The 18,361-nt window shown below is 37.6% G+C and overlaps 1 protein-coding gene across 1 annotated transcript in view; it reads right to left on the reverse strand.

Moving 5' to 3' along the window:
* LOC122820837 (high affinity immunoglobulin gamma Fc receptor I-like) overlaps positions 1-18,361 on the reverse strand; it is a 65,577-nt gene that overhangs the window by 21,080 nt on the left and 26,136 nt on the right. Inside the window, exon 3 of the mRNA XM_044098469.1 lies at positions 2,933-3,096. The gene's annotated coding sequence lies outside the window, so the exon portion shown is untranslated. The remainder of the gene's footprint in view (positions 1-2,932; positions 3,097-18,361) is intronic.

Consider the following 18,361-nt stretch of genomic DNA (forward strand, 5'->3'; position numbering starts at 1 on the left):
CTGTTGAGTGGATCAGATCTGATCTGGAGTCAGAAAATGTTCTTCTGTACAGAAATGGGAAGATTAATGTAGAAAACCAGCATGTGATGTTTAAGGACCGAGTGGATCTGCAGGACAGACAGATGAAGGATGGAAAAGTGTCTTTGGTTCTGAAGAACGTGACGACTGACGACAGAGGAGCTTATGAATGTCGAATCATTCAGACAAACAGCTGGATGGAAATCATCTTCACCATATACCTGGATGTTCTAAATCCTCCAGGTGAGTTAATGTTTCATCATGTATGTATTGATACATATTGTGGCCCTTAAGGCCCCAGTAAGTCCAGTCAATTCTAATATTCTTCATAGTGACAGAGAGTCAGGGAGACGCTGACATTAGTGATGAACCTCATTAATCAACACAGTTAGCATGCTAACGTTAGCATGCTAACACCTCAGCTAACACAGCAACCTCCAGGATCCCAAACCCTCAGGGTCAGGTGACCTGGACATGAGGTCATGTGACTGAGGTCAGATAGAGAGGTGGCCATGAAAGACAAAAACAAAGCCAATAAAAAGTGGTCAGTCCTCCATCAGCAGACAAACTCCCAGCTGTACTGGACCACAGGCCCAACAAGACCAGCAGAGTACCAGTAATCAGATTACTGGACTCCAAGTGGACCCAGCTCCCATGATGCCTCACCCACTGCTGTGTTTCTCCTCTTCCTGTCAGAAGGTGGCGCTGGTTTCCTCATCCATCCATTTTCTATTCCCCCTTGTCCCTAATGGGGTCAGGAGGATTGTTGGTTCCTGGTTCCGGGTGACAACACAGAGACACACATGCTAACACTCATGGCCTTGCGGCAGCATCGGGATCCGCTTCCGCTAACAGTAGCAACCTCCAGAGATCCCAGGTTAACCTCAGGGTCATGTTTTGACCTGGACGCTGTGGGGGTCATGTTTTTGGACTGTGGGAGGAAGCAGGAGAACCCGGAGAGAACCCACCATGCACAGGGAGAACATGCAAACTCCATGCAGAAAGACCCCGGGCCGGGAATCGAACCCAGGACCTTCTTGCTGCAAGGCAACAGCTCTACCCACTGCACCACTGTGCAGCCGTCTGGTTTCATCAAAGTCCCTCAATGAATCAACGACGTCATAAAACAGAAACATCGACTCTTTAATTCCTGAACCTGTGAAAACTTTTCATCTAAAGACTCACCAGGCTGCATCTCCTGTCCCTGGCTGCTAACGCTAACGGAGACAGAGTGACCTTTAGCTGCATCCGTTGACCTTTGTTCAACCTGGCATACTTTTCAAGGATGATGATGTCACCACTCAGCGCCGTCCGCCATCTTGTGTTCCCACCTTTCTCTCCAGCTACTATGTAACTTTCCAGTTAGCCTTCCTTCATCCTGTAGTTTTTATTTAGCCTCAGTGCTAATTTGTCCTCATTCAGCCATTTTCTTCACCAATTTAATCCATTATTATAAATATAATTTATTAATAAATGCCCTGATACCTTATTATTGGCTATTGATTTTTAAACAAGATAATATCCACACAATCTAGATTTTTAAAACTTTACAAGAAAAAACCAAAACAAACATTTTGAAATAATGTTTCATTGTTAGTCATAAACTTCTCCTCCAACTTCATTTTTTCTGCTGTGATAAAAGTTTAAGACAATAAAATCTTCAGGTTGACAATAGAAAAGCTGCTAGCAGCAGGTTATACAAGGATTGCCATGGCGATATATTGAAAATATATCTTTAAGTTTTTACATCACCACCTTTCTTCCTGATGTTTTCTAAAGATGTTTTAGTTTAGAGTCCAGAAATCAGATGAGGATCTTCAGTCGTTTTCTACCTGAACATCAAACTAACAGCTGGTTCTGTTCTGCAGGGGAACCGGATGGACGGAACCGAGACGGACCTGCTGGTTGGAGGAATCTGGTGATTTATGTGGTGGTTCCATTGGTGGTTTCGTTAGCTTTAGGTATTTCAGGTATTTTTGTTGTTTATTGGAACCGTAAAAAACCTTCATGTGGGACTCCAGAGTCAAACCAGAGTTCTGAAGAACCACTTCAAGCTGAGCAGCCTTTAACGGGTCAGAACCAACCAGCTGATTAGTGAGTCCAGTCTGATGGATCCAGAACCTTCATCATCAATCACAGACTGTTTTCATCAGAACCAGAGGAAACCCAAACTGGTATCAGCTGGTTCTGTCCTTCACCAGAACCAAACCAGGCCGTTACAGAACCGATCCGTTCCAGAACCCGTCCAAACTGGACCGAATGCTTCATTATTACAGAAACTGAGTGAAGCTGCAGGTTATTGTCAGGATCTACTGACAGTTTGTGACTTTTAGACGTTTCTTGTGGATTTAAAATGTTTTTATTTTCTGTTTCTGTTACTGAGCTGCTTAAAGAGACGGAGGCTTTTATTTGATTTATTTATTCAGGATGGATCTCACTTGGAAACAAAAACTAATGAACTGAAGCACCACCAGATTTGTGGTGCAGCATCTATGCACCACAAATCTGGAACAAACTTCCAGAAAACTGTAAAACAGCTGAAACACTGACTTCCTTTAAATCTCAGCTAAAAACCCACTTGTTTAGAGTTTTATTTGAAAGGTAATCAATTACAAATTTATTGATGGAATCTGAGTTAATGTTGTGTTTTTATTATTGATTCTATGTTTCTTTGTGTTTTTGTGTTTGATTTGATGTAAAGCACTTTGAAATGTCTTGATGCTGAAATGAGCTATACTAATAATATTTGATTGATTGATTGATTGTAATAAGTTGTAAAATCCCTGCAGGTCAGATTGTTGAATCATCAGGTCAGCAGATCAACCAACATGTTCAGACAGCAGAAATCACTCCACATGATGTTCAGCTGGTTCACATCAATCCTGTTTATTAAAATCATAAAACTCAAACTTACCGTCCTTTAAATCCGTCGTTTTGTTTAAAATGTTTCTTCTTTGCAGAAATTCTGGATTTTCTTCAAAATGTTTCCATGCAAAACGTTTCAGTTTGACACGAGTTTTATTCCATTTGATGAAAGTGGGAGAGAAGCTGCTTGGTTCACCAGGGTCGACCTTTGACCTTTAAATCATTTAGAACTTTATTACAAAATCAGCTCAGTTTTAATCTGTCATTAATTTGACCAGATTGTTTTAAAATCAAAAATTATACAAATTGTTTCATAACTGTCACTTTATTATCAAAGTTATTAAGTTGATTATTAATTTAAATATTTGAACATTTTTCCTAAAGTAACTGATTTTATGAATTATTTCTGTTTTAGGTCATTAAATACTGTTAATTATAAAAATATATAATAAACCTCTGATATATATTTAATGTTTAAGAAAATATTTGATGGTTTTTTCAGCCATTTTGTTTCCAAAACTAATAAAATAACCCAGAATCTAAATCCACGACCAGCAGGTCAAAGGTCAGATCGTCCAATCTGCTCTTAGAAGGTGAGGATCCCTGACCTTGAGTAAAGGTCACATCCAGGATCTGTAAACTAACTGAACAATAACTGGATCAGAACATAACAACAGTCTGTTTCTGTTTACTGTCACATAATGCATTATGACATCATCAAGACAATTTAAAAATACTTCTTACATCAGCGAGAAAAAAACAACTTCAAAGATTTAAACGTTTCTGTTTCTGAAGTGTCAGAAAACTGAAAATAAGTTTATAGATTCTGGAGTCTTTACCGCCCCCTGCTGTTTCAGAGAGAGAACTGCATGAGTACAAAGTTCTGAACTTTTTACTTTATTATTTGTCAAGTAATTAACAGAAAATGAAGCAACTAAAAAACAATTGTAGCACTACTTAATATACTTAAGGGACTAGATGGCATATAATACCAGAAGACTGTGTTCATCTACTGGAGCTGTTGTCAGTAAAACACAAAACATACATAGAATGTCAGCATAATGTCTGACTGACACATTTAAAAGTCCATGGTTTGTTTGTCCAGATACTTAAGGGAAAATGTCCAAGTGCAATTCATTTCTGATGAAAAGAGGATGAATGAATAATGGATTGTGTGTCTATGTAATGAGATGGAGGGGGAAATGTTGTGGACCATCAGACTCCTACCAGACCAGTATAGAGTGAATTTAAGGTTCTCCTGGTCCAGCCAGTTGTCAGAAGCTCGCCATCCTTTGACCCTACCAAGGGATCACCTGGCCTGTATTAAAATAAACAGGACCAGTAAATTACCAGCCTGCTAGTTAACTAGACTTGTTTCAGATATTATATACAGAAATAAATGCAATTATATCCACAATCTAATAGTTAAGACAAAATAAAGATATCAGCATTTATCTCATTATCTTAAACACATATTGAATTTAAGAAGTTAAAATTGATGATCAAACAATTAGCATTGGCTACCAACACCAACATGCCAACCAAACAAACAACATTTGTGTTCATTACTCACCAATTCCATATATAGTTCAGTGCATGACAACTTCATGGCTCCAAGCTCACTGGATGTTCAGATCTACATGATTTTTATATTCTGAGTATTAAAAGTGCATAATAAACAGAGATAAACTAATTGTTTGGAAGAACAAACCTGTAGCTCCTTTGTCTCCAGCTCTCCCCCTCACACCTGACTGGTGGTTGTTCTTCTTCTTCTTTGTGGTTTTTATTGGCAGGTGACATCTATCGTTAAGATGTATTATTGCCATCTACTGTGCTGGAGTGTGGACCAGAGCATCTCCCCCCAATCTAAATTCTTACATATAATCCTGTTACCTTCAAAAATGCAATAACTGCTTTATTTATTTTGTTTAATTAAAATCTTATTAAGCTTTAATGTTTCTATATCATATTACCTAATTTCTTGTTTTAGCTTCTCTCTACTTACTGTATATTTTTCACAATGAATAATTACATGTTCTACTGTTTCCATATCCATTCCACATTCACAGCTACCTGTTGGATGTTTACCTATCAAATGTAGAGTTTTATTTAATCCAGTATGTCCAAGGCGCAATCTTGTCATTACTACTTGCTCTCTTCGATTTTCTCCTATTATTTCCATATTTCCTACTTTCTTTTGTATATGAAATAAATGACGACCTTTAGTTCCTTCTTCCCACAATTGTTGCCATTCAGATTTAATTTTGGTCTTAATAATTGATTTTATTTCAGATTTACAATACGTTATTTCCATAATTCTACTTTGTTTCAAAGACACCTTAGCTAAATGATCTGCCATTTCATTCGCTTCTATATCTTTATGAGCTGGAATCCACATAAACCTAATCTCTACTTGAGTTTGTGTCATTCTAAATATAACTTCATAAATTTCATATACTAACTCCATACGACTTTCAGATGAAATATTTAAAATAGACATTAGTGCTGATAATGAATCTGAACATAAAATAACTTTTCTTATTTAATTTTGCTCTACCCACTGTAAGGCCATCAGTATTGCTAACATTTCCACTGTATATACAGCTAAATGGTCAGATGTTCTTTGTTTCATAAATATATCTAGTTCAGGAATAGCATAAGCAAATCCTGTTTAATTTGAAATTAAATCTTTTGAACCATCTGTATATATGATTATGAAGGATTTATACGTATTCTTAATTCTGTCATTTACAAAACTTACCCAGTTATTATCTTTATTAACCTGCATCTCTTTATAAACCTCTAGATCAACAGTCTCATATGGAAACAGCCAAAAAGGAGTAGTTGGATAAGGCACCGCAGCACAGTATCTCTTTCCCTGTATCCTCATTTCTCTAGCGGATTTATCTGCTGCCCATGCAAAACAGTCTATTTTTAGCTTTTCCACTCTCCCAGCAAAGTCTCAGGGTTCTTACTGCTGGATTATTCTCCTCCTTATGTCCCTGCAAACTCCTCCAATAATTCAGCATAATTTGCTTTTGTCTTAAATATAAAGGAATCTCTCCCATTTCAACCTGCACTGCCAAAGATGGAGATGTCTTCAAAGCTCCACAGCATAATCTCAAAGCTTGATTTTGAATTACTTCTAACTTACTAATGACTGTTTTCACAGCCTGCCTGTAGACTACACATCCATAATCCAATAATGATCTAATCAAAGCAATATAAATCTTTTTAAAATTAATTTTATTTGCGCCCCAATCTAACCCTGATAAACACCTCATTATATTTATAACTTTTTTACATTTCCCTTCAATATACTTTACATGATCACTCCATAAAAGCTTGGAATCAAACATGATTCCTAAAAAACAAAATTTATTTACTTTTTCTATTTTTCCTCCATACATTTTTAAATCAATTCACTCAACTTTCCTCCTACTGAATACAACAGTCTTTGTTTTACTTACTGAGAATTTAACTCCCCAGTTATAACCCCAATTTTCAACAGATTTAATAGCATTCTGTATTTTCTCATGCACTATTCTTACATTTTTTCCTTTTCTTCACAAAGCTCCGTCATCAGCAAATAATGACTGCATGACATCCTGATCTACTTCTGTGAAAACATCATTAATCATGATTGAAAACAATAAAGGACTGATAATACTTCCCTGTGGGGTTTGTTGAGACGCTTATCCAGGGTTGCACGTGTACTCATGCACATACAGCTGTATTTCACACATAGTATGTTTCATTTATGCACAGAGAGTTTTTGGAGGAATGGAACTTGACCTTGCATGTTTCACTTTCAAACAAAAGGCTTTCAGTAGAAGTGAAACTTAAGCTGACACCATGATATCATAACATTCCTTAGCTGACGTAGTTCATCAGACGACCAGTGAGGCGTGTCTTAGATATAAAGAATGGATCGTCCGTTTTTGATCAGATGCTGTTTAATCCCGGTGTATTCACGTCACAACAAATTAGCCTGTGAGGGTAAGCGTCTCTTTCTTTTTAGCGCTAAAAAGAATAAAATAAGTAAAGTCTGATTATTTGTGTTTGACTGATTTTCTGCACGTGTGATCACATGCTTCCGATTCATCGATAATACATATAGATCAACAACTTGGTAGCAGAGGATGGTTGCATGTTGACACACGTGCAGAGTTGTGCAGATTTGGCCAGCCGTTTGGGCTGCTGCGGCCCGGCCGGACAGTGTAACAGCGTTGGGCCCAAAAAATCTAGTAAGGAAACTTTTTCCTTGAACGCATTTGCACTGTCTGTTGTGGGGCTGCCTAAAGTTAAATATCAGACGCAGTAATTTCTGTGGGGTTAACGGAGTAAGCTGATTTGTCGGTGTGTGTGTGTGCGTTCGTACTGGCGTTTGTTGTGCTTCCGTTTGTTAGTCAAAGTCTCTCATATTCATAGGAAGTTAATTAAAAACAAAATCAAATAAAAATATAAAAATAATAAAATATAACAAAAAAAGTTTGGTGATTGGCTTATTTAGTGAGAGGTGGCCGTCTCCCCCTTGTGACACTCACACACACTTGGCAGGTGTGCGGGTGCGTCGTTTGGCTGGGTTTTTGTCGGTTTTTAAGTCCCGGAGAAGTGACTAAGCTCCAAAAAAGAACGCGTAGCCAATCTGTGCCCGTTAGAGAAACACAAAAAGTGGTGATAACTGGCCATCATAGGAAAAGAAAAAGAGTAAGAAAATAAAGGTTTAGAGTTCATCGCGATCTGTTCCTGGGACGAAATATAAGTGAAAAGAGAATAAGAGAATAAATAAAAAGAGAATACGTCTTCTGTGTGGGAAGACGATAAGAGTTAGAATAAAAGAGAACGTCCAGGACTAAAATAGGAGCTGAAAAGCGGGGATCCTTTTATGTGTACTTCTCTGTTTGTTGGTTAGCTCCGCCGCCGAGCGGAGTGCGTGTGTGTCAGCTGTGTGTGTGAGAGCTGCAGACGTTTTGCTCTCATGTGTTGCTTCTCTGCTTGTTTAATGTTGTAATATGTTTTGAAACCATGGTTGGCGTTTGTGAACTTTAATTTGGGGGAAAAGGTTTTAATTTTATCAGTTGTGTGCCGTCCCGCCGCCGTGCGGACAGTAAAAGGGGTTTGACTTTGTCTGTGGTGTTTGAACAGTTTTAAGGGCTGAAAATACTTGATACTGAAGTGTTCATATACCATAAAGTATTTGTTGCATTTAAATTGAACAGTTAATTTAGAATTTAATTCGATAAATGAATTTACATTTTATTAAAATGGTTGAAGTGCTGTAGCAGCAGGTAATTCAGTTACTGCTGGATTCTAATATATGTCTGAGATAGTTCAAAATAAATACATGTGCATGTTACTAAAAACAGGAACCTGACAACTAAAAGATAAATATTAACATATTAAAAATGTTAACTAATATTGGAAATTTTATGAAGCTTCAATAAAATTTAGAATTTGAGCACAGAAAAACAAGAAAAGCAGACTGAAAATTTGTGACTAACTGAAAATCAGATAAATATTTATGTTTCTGTTTGTGCTGCTTTGGTTGATGAAAATTAGTGTGATTATGAGAACAAACAAACTGTACTCAAGCACTGAGTAACTGATGAAGTTATTAATTATTTAATAAAGAATAATTATAAAAAGATGTCTACTGCTATAAAATAAAAGATTAAAGGAAACTTTGATTTAAATAACTGGTTACTTCAAACTGATGATTGTGAATATGAATAACATTTTCTAGACTAAAGTTTAAACTAGGTTTGATTGATTGATTGATGATTATTAAATTCATAAAGAAATATTGAATTAGAGGATTTTAGATTTGGTTTAAATTTAGGACGGTAATTTTTGTTTAAAAAGTGTAAAAACCCAAGAAAAAAACAATGTTCTGGAGAGGAGCGAACTTTGGGTTGTGTCATCTGTCAGGAATCAGACAGAAGTGTTCCACTTTGATGAATTTGACAACATCTACATGTAAGATTTCTAATTAATTTCTTTTTTGCTGACACATCTCCTACAAACAATATAACTGCCAGGTAAAACTAATAATTTGTAAGCGTGCCATGCACACCACAGGACAGGATGAGGCTCTATAAGGGACATAGGTCAGCTGATCAAATGTTAAATAACAAAAGCAGCAACAGGATAACATAGAACTGGAATCCTCTTAAATTAAGATAAAAAAGAGCAAACAATAGATAAAATTGTTCTAGCTGACATGCAGGCAAATGCTCCAATAGCAAGATCACAAATTAGAATAATTAAAAGGGGCAACACTGAATGATTATAAAATTTTTCAATTAAAATAAAAACAGAAGGAGGCAGGAGTTTTCACTAAAAGAGGCTGAAGACAAAACAGGGCAGACTGCAGAGACAGAACTCAGGTAAAATGAAAACTATTGGGTCCCTGACAGGGACAATAACATAAAATATTTTTTTTTAAAAAAAGGGTCATTGCCACCAGCTCTGAACACACTAGCATAAAAATACAGACTTGACTAAAAACAGACTCCACTTCCTCCACCATATACTAGAGACGAAACTCGACCTTCTACGGAAGGGATGTGGAACTCATTTTCGTTTGGGGCCAAATCAAGAACATGAATGCTCTTAAAGGGTCAGTTGTACCAGAATGTATTGATAAAAGCCATTCACAAACTGTTAAAATATCAAGCATTTCTTAAATATCATTGAATTTCCGTGATTTTTTGTAATAGAAAGTGTTTGTGGTAGTTATTTGGAAATATTTGCACTTATTTATAACGGTAAATTTGACTTTTTATTACTCGCTGTACAGGTCATATAATGTGACATCAATTAGGTTTGAGGCAGCTGTTTAGTTCAAGTAAGGAAGTTTCACTTTTTTTATTTGCTCAGAAAAGTGCAGGGATTTGTTGATTTTGGTGAATTTCCCTGATAATTCTAAAAGAAACTGGAGCGACTGCTTGATATAATTTGGCAGTAAACGGATAGAACTGCATTAATTTGATTGATAGCATAATATTTAAGCACACTTAGTGTTTAGTTTAGAATCTGGAGGGCCGCACAAACCCACAGCGGGCCGGATTTGGCCCACGGGCCTTCAGTTTGACACGTACTCTAAGGGGATATATCCCCTAATTAATATCACAGAAGGAACTTTGACAGTCAAGGGGGAACTGCTACCCCACAAAACTTCAGGAGTCCACACTGGGAATAGAACCCCGAATTGGACTGTATGAGATCAAACCCCATCCTCCCCAAATCCCATGTTTGGTCCCAACTAAATGACATTATATCTAGAAACCTGGCTCAGAAAAACTACAGTTAATCTTAAAGGTCCATGCACAAACTTAATTGAAATGTTTAAAGAAGCAGTTTTAAAAGGTGTCCCTGGATATGTTATGCAGTCTATAAAACACAATCAAGATCTTGCAGGGTGTGAACATGTGAGATGGGAAGGACACCTGCTTCATCACCTCTTAAAGGCGCAGGACGAATAAAATAATAATAAAAAAAAAAACAGTCTTAAGGGCTTAGACACTCAGACGCTAACTCCAATTGCAGGAAGCAGAACAAAATTACTTAATTAAATAAAAAGTAAACAAGAACATGTGATGGTTGCAGCAGCATCTTCTCAAAATAAATCTACACAGGGTAAATTCCAAATTACTGGCAAAAGTCTAATCATACTGGGGGGGGAACTGGTTCCTCCTCCTGCTTTTTCTTTTTTATATCCTCAAACAGATACAGAGCGTTTCCTCGTGGACGGGGATGGCGTTTGGCTGGATGTGGATGGGGGCCATGGGGCAAGGTCGCGGAGCACAGGGCCAAGAACCAAAGGAACTTGACGTGCTACCAGTGCGGACATTTTGGACACTGGGTCAAACACTGTGTGAACATACCAAAGACTGCCAGGTTTGATCCCCAACAATCCTTATGTGATTCCTGGACCTTGCTTTCAGGGGAATACTGAGGCCACACAGAACATCTACTGACACACTGCTGAGGACCCCGGAGACAATGTGGGTACAGCAGACCCCATGTTTTCTGCAACAGTGGAAGGAAAACACACAGACTTCCTGGTTGACACCGGAGCCACACATTCCACTCTGAACTCTGCTCCTCCTTTTTCTCTGACATCAAGAACTGTGTCTTTAACAGGGTTCTCAGGGACTGAACAGAGTCTGCTATTCACGATGCCTCTGACCTTCACCTTGGGTAATCAGAATATGAAACATTCTTTTGTAAGTTTTCCTACGACTCCCATGAATTTACTTGAGCGAGCTTTGCTGATAAAGATGGCAGCAACAATCATGTGCTCGGCTGATGGAATAATTGTTGCTTTTCCTGATGGCACCTCCCTTCGTTGTGGAAATTTCCAAACAGAAGGACAGTATCTGATCCAGCCAGTGGTGTCTGAGTTTGCTGACATCTATTGAGAACTTTTAACAAATTTACCCTACAGCAGCCTAATGTCAACGTTCTTGGCCTGGAAGCCCTGGCTCCTGTGTCTGCGCTTCTGTGTCCCTCCTCCGGGTCCACCACACGTGACCCTGTTCTGCGACAGAGACGTCTCTGAATGGTACCAGGAACCTTTCCTTTCCACTTTGAAGGAAACAACCTGGCAGGTAAAAGTCTCGGACATTTATGTAGCTCCTGTTGGTGTAGCTGCTGTTGTCTCTTTCGCAAAAAAATAAATAAATAAATAAATTAAAAAAAAAAAATCAGAATGGTATTAAATGTCTCACATTTCTCTCTGTTTGCACCCTGAGCACCAAGTGAAAGAATTGGGCGTGATGATGAAACGTTCCCTGGCAGCCACAGATTCGGTTGCCACAGCAGCACTAGGTTTGTTTTCCTCCCGGACTCTTTACACATGTAATATCTGTCATTCAGGGTCTGATCACATAAGAAATTTTAAAGTAAAATGTACTGCAAATTTCCATAAATTCGTGAAATTAGGCATTCTGATGAGACTCCTTCCTTTGTAAAATTAACAATCTTTAAACATATTTCCTAGCATGCCTACATTTCTTATTTAAATAGTTTTCTTTCTATTGTTTGGTAAGATATTCCAATTTAATTTGTCATATTTCCATTAACTGTGAGCATAAAATTATTATCATTACTAGACTTAAAGACTTTAGTTAAAATAAATTAACATCTAATATGCAATCCATATAAATATTTTTAAAATTGACTGTTCCCTCATAATAGAATCGATTTTAGTTTAATCAGGTTTTGCAAGATATTTTGCAGGACTGCCCACTAGACCTTTTGCTTGCTGCACCAACTACGGAGACCTGCGTTAAAGCCACCTCTCTGGTTTTACAGTGCCTGCGTCAAACAGGTTTTAAGGTCAGTAAAAACAAATTGCAGATTGCTCGGAAACAGGTTATGTTTCTGGGTAGAATAATTTCAGCAGGAACGACTGGCATGTCCCCATTGAACAAGCTTTTGTCTCTCTCAAACAACACATGGCGTCGGCTGCAGAGCTCTCCATCCCTGAATACACTTTACAGTTCTTTGAGGATATTTCTGTAACAAAACTGGCTGTTAAAGGTGTTTTGTTTCAGAAAAAGGGGGAGGAAAAGGGCATCACCCTTGTACGCAACAGGCAGCTGGGATACCCGATACAAAAACTGAACACATAGTCATGGGACATTCACTGAGTTTCACCATGACAGCGTTGAGACAACAAACACTTTCCAAAGTCCTGAAAGCTCCAAACATTTCATTCACACACCAAGACATAAATATGGCAGACTGTTTTTCAGAAGGAGAATCACACGTGTGTGCAGACCTGGTGGCAAAGACAGACAAGGTAACACCAGAACTTCGGCAGCTCCTCTGCTGGGACCAGAGGTGAGACAGTTCTTTACAGATGGTTGTTGTTTCAGAAGCAACACACAAGGGTTAAGAGCCTGGAAGAGGTGGTGAGATGTCAAAAGGGGGCGTCACCTGAAGAGAAAAACGTGAAACAAATGGGTGCTGGAGGGGCCCAGATGGCAGGTTAATTCTGCCTCCTGGGAAAATAGGAGAGCTGCTCCAAGAAGCTCACTGGTTGGACATGTTGGGACGAAACAGATGATGCACAATCTTAAAGAGTGGTGGCACCTCAAATGATCCACATGGTGAAACATTTTGTGAAAAATTGTTCGGTGTGCGGACAGTTGAATCATAAGAAAACTTTGAATCCACATCAGGGACAGTTTCCTCCAGTTACATGTCCAGGAAAAGAAATTGTGTTAAATTCTACTGACATGATAAACCCGTTGCAAGACAAAAAATATTTGCTGATTTGTGTTGATGCTTTCACAGGATGGCCTGAAGCCTGGCCAGCAACAGCAGAAGATAGTGAAATCATCATAAAATGTCTAATCAATCATTACCTCCCAAGGCAAAGCAGAATGAATGAATCAAAATTTAAAACAAAATTGGCTAAGGTTTGTGCACAAACAAAATTAAATTGGGTCGATACATTACACAGAAACCAACTTGTTGTTAGACTGATTAACTGCAACAGCTCAATAATATCAAATGTCTAACTGTGTGACCTGCACAGCTGGACAACCCAGAATCTATACTGAACCTGCTTCTTTGATTCCATCTGACATTTGGGGTTTTAACTGCATGTTTAATAATGACTAAGTGTAAACAGCCCTCTGGATGTGACACTTTAACAGCTTTATTTCCAGTAATCAACAGCGGAGCCCGGATGGTGCCGCTATTCCAGTTAAAGATAACTATGTCTGTTTCAATTTTACAACAGGTAACCGCAGTGTGGGCCGGATCCCTGACAGTTGGTGTAACATCAAATTCCCAGGGCACTTAATAGGCTAGAGATGGGATATTTTATTTATGCAGGGGTAATAAACTAATTGAGAGAATATAGACTGGTGTGACAGGTGTCTGTGCTATGGTGAGACTTAGAGCCTGTGTCATCATGGTAGGTGAACAACAACCTCTGAATCACAGCATCTTTTCACAGGTCAAGTGCAGCGCAACTGTGGAGCTGCAACTTTCCAGATTTTAAATGTAAAAGTCCAATCCTTTCTCGGTGTGCCTGGATGAAAATGAGGCATCTGGACACACGTAGAAACTGGTTGACATTAACAGATACTAGACGACACAATTTTGAATTAAGTTTGCAGAGCTCATTAAAACAAATTAATCCTGTTGACTTCTTAAGATTTGGCCAGTATCATTGCATTGTGTTAAGACTGAATTTTTATCTAAAACATTGATTGCCAAGTTTAAAATGTGTTTTCATTTTGTTCACTAAACATATTTCTTTTCAGTTGGTAAGTTTGCATCTCTTTATGACCACTAACTACTTTCACATTTTGAACTTAAAGGGTTCACCTCTCGAGTACTAAAAGGGATCTTAACAATACTTTGTTTAGGATTTTATTTGTCAGTATTATATCTAACATTTAATCATTTATCCTATTTTCATTAAGTTTTGGCTTATTGAAGCTTGCATATTGACTAACATTTTATTCATTTTGCATTATTCAATTTATAGTTTACCGGCATTCACAGTATTAACCTCACATTGTATTCACAATTTTTTTTTTAAATTAATAGTAATATAAAACGGATTTCAAATGCCAGCTTCACTTTCTAACATTTATTTTTTTAATTTACTCTTTTAACTCATTAATTTCACTTTATTCATTCAAATTGCACATTTGAATGCAAGTGTGCAATTCAAACCGGTTCGACATTGATAGGGTTTGCTAGAAGACATTGCCTTGATTAAACTTTGTAGATCGCATTACAACTCAATACTACTGAATTCTAATGAATTTTCTTGAATAATTACATTGTACTTCTACTGAATTTTTGCCAATAACACTGATTTGCATTTTTTCGAGGGTGCTTGTTTCTTATTCTGTTGATTACACATGGTTTTCATCTAAAAAAAAGTATCTGAAAATTTCTTTGTTTATGTTTAAAATTTTCAAGCATCATCTAACAAATATTCATTTTAAGGTTTATCTTCTTGACTTTTGGTTTAAAAAATCAAAATTTTCACTAATGTTTATTCATTTCTCATTTTAAATTTATTTTTAAATAAAATCTAATGTTTTATTATTTTCTTCATTTTGCATTTCTTTTCAGGTATTAAATAACATTTTATTCATTTTACATTTCAGTTACCATTTATCCATAAATTTTTTAAATAATATTTATTTATTTTTTATTTATTTTTTGTTGAATGTTCTTTGTTAGCCTGTAAGAGGAACACTGTGGTTTCTACCCGCCGCCCAGGGCCAGGGGGCGCTCTGTTCGATTTTTACCCCATAAGAATGAAATGAAATGAAAACAACAAACATCGTAATGGGCCCGGGGAGTTTTCCGAACAGTGGGCAGTGTTTCCTCAGGATGTGTGATGCTCCCCAAGCTGTTTGATGTTCTATTTGTGGTCTCTTAGAGACCAAAAGGGGGAGTTGTTGAGACGCTTATCCAGGGTTGCACGTGTACTCATGCACATACAGCTGTATTTCACACATAGTATGTTTCATTTATGCACAGAGAGTTTTTGGAGGAATGGAACTTGACCTTGCATGTTTCACTTTCAAACAAAAGGCTTTCAGTAGAAGTGAAACTTAAGCTGACACCATGATATCATAACATTCCTTAGCTGACGTAGTTCATCAGACGACCAGTGAGGCGTGTCTTAGATATAAAGAATGGATCGTCCGTTTTTGATCAGATGCTGTTTAATCCCGGTGTATTCACGTCACAACAAATTAGCCTGTGAGGGTAAGCGTCTCTTTCTTTTTAGCGCTAAAAAGAATAAAATAAGTAAAGTCTGATTATTTGTGTTTGACTGATTTTCTGCACGTGTGATCACATGCTTCCGATTCATCGATAATACATATAGATCAACAGGTTCCATTATCAATTTTATATTTATTGGATCTTGTTACTCCCATCTGTACCTGTATAACTCTATTCAACAAAAAATCCTTAATCCAATTATAAGCCCTTCCTGTAATCCCCATTTTATATAATTTTATAAGCAGCCCATCCTTCCATACCATGTCATATGCTTTCTCAATATTAAAAAATACTGCTACTACTACTTCCCTATTAATTTGAGCTTTTCTAATATCTGACTCCAAACACACAACTGGATCCATTGTACTCCTTCCTCTTCTGAATCCACTTTGACATGAAGACAAAAGTCCTTTACTTTCTACATAATATGTAATCCTTTCCATTATCATTCTTTCCATAATCTTTCCTAAACATGAGGTAAGTGCAATTGGTCTATAACTAGAAGGGTTTGTTGGATCCTTTCCTGTTTAATAATTGGCACAATAATTGCTTCCTTCCAATTAGAAGGTAATCTTCTTTCTTTTCAGATTTTATTATATAAATCTAAAAGTTTTCCTTCAGCTTGATTCCCTAAGTGTTTTAACATAATATAGCATATCTGATCTTTTCCTGGTGCTGTTAATCCTGTTCCAGATATTGCTCTCTTCATTTCTTGCATAGAAAAAGAAACATCCATAACATTACCTGGAGTTGTTCCACCTTCTAAAATAAACTCATTTGCCTCTTCTGTTAAATTATCTGAACTATGGATCTTTGTAAATGTTTTTGCCATTACTTCAACTTTCCCTTCATTTGTTATTTCTGTTTCTTCTTCATGTTTTAGATTTGGTTTTGTTCTCTCCTGTATGTTTCCCCTCATTTTCTTAATCATTCCCCAAACATTAGCTATAGGAGTTGTTCTGCCTATTGAATCACAAAATTCTCTCCATTTTGTCTTCTTTGCTTTCTTACTAACTTTCTTTGCTTCTGCTTGATCTTTTTTATATTCAATTAAATTTTTAAAATTATGTGTTCTTTTCAATATTCTAAAAGCTCGATTTCTTTTCCTTATTGCTTCACTGCACTCTTGTGTCCACCAAGGGACCTCTTTCTTTCTGCTCTTACCTTTACTTACAGGGATTGTTATTTTTGCTGCTTTCAATATAACTTCCCTAATCTTTCCCTCTATATTTTCTATATCTAAATTTAAATTTACTTCATCCATGAATTTCTCACATATATATTTAAATATATTCCATTTTGCCTTTTTAAATATCCATCTTTCCTGTCTTCCTACCACCCTTTTCTCTTTAGAAATAAGGATTTTACAAAAAATTGGAAAATGATCGCTACCCATTGTTGTTTCTTCCTCTATTTCCCACTCACATAATCCAGCTAAATCTCTGGACACCAGAGTTAAATCTATAGATGAACACTTTCCTGTATGCACATCTATTCTTGTTCCCCTCCCATCATTCATACACACTAATTGTCATGATGGCTTTGATTTAACTTGCCCACATGCAGAACACAACAGAAAAACGGAATATCAGTAAAAGAGGCTTATTGAAATACACTGAGGTGATGAGTGAAGATGGGGTTCAGGGGGTGTTTCACGGCGTTATCGGCTTTCTACAAAAAACTACGTGGTGAGTTTGAGGTAATCAGAAACTGGAGTGATGAAAAACAGATCTAATCTTACTGGTGAGGCGGTGGTCTCGGGCAGAGAGGGGTGGACTGCGGTTCCGAAGATCCAGGTTCCCAAAGGAGGAGCTTGACTGAGTGGAATCTGGATCAGTCGTGAGGACTTCGGTGGAGGGCGGACAGGTAAGTTCGGACCTGAAGAAAGCTTGATGAGCGGGGTGACTGCCAGCCGGAGGTGATCGGTGATGTTGAAGGAGTAAACGGCAAGAATGAAGATGGAACTCAGGAATCCAATGAGTAAGACCCACGGCGTCACGAGGGATTCTCCAGGATAGGCTAACACTCGGGCGCCTAAGTGCTGGCAGCAGTGGCGGATGGTGCTAAAAAAACTGAGGGGGGCGCACACAAACAAACAAATGAAAAACAAACAAAACAAATCTTAAAAAATAGCACTATTTGAACATAAATTTTGCCCTCCTTTCCTTCTGCCCTGCAAATTTCTCAGTTACATTTTTGTTAAAGCCAGTCATCTCTGTGACTAGTCTTTTCTCCATTGACAACATGGCCAATGCATTCAGCCTGTCCTGAGTCACTGAGTTTCTCAGAAAAGTCTTGATTCTTTTCAGAGTTGAAAAGCACCTTTCAGCTTCTGCTGTGGTCATGGGTGTGGTGATGAGGATCTTCAAGAGCGTGACAGTTTCTGAAAAGACTTCTTCTACATTGTTTTCCATAAACAGCTGGAGTAGGCCCACAGCACCACAACAGGCTTTGAACTCTTCCTTGCTGTAGATGAGATTAAGCTCCGTCTTCAGCTTACCTCGATTGAGCACTGGATAGGCTTTTAAGGTGTTGCTCAGTGCATCTTCAGGAAATGCTGTGTTGTATTGTTCAAATCTGTCCCCCTGCAGGAGTGTGGCACTAACAAGGTGGTTTGTGAAAGAAAAACGCTCCCTGGTGTGTCCCAGTATGATATCACAGACCTTAAGAGAGAAGGACAAACATGAAGATTATGATTTTA

This window comes from Gambusia affinis, linkage group LG18 (assembly GCF_019740435.1).
Source record: "Gambusia affinis linkage group LG18, SWU_Gaff_1.0, whole genome shotgun sequence".
Taxonomy (NCBI): domain Eukaryota; kingdom Metazoa; phylum Chordata; class Actinopteri; order Cyprinodontiformes; family Poeciliidae; genus Gambusia; species Gambusia affinis.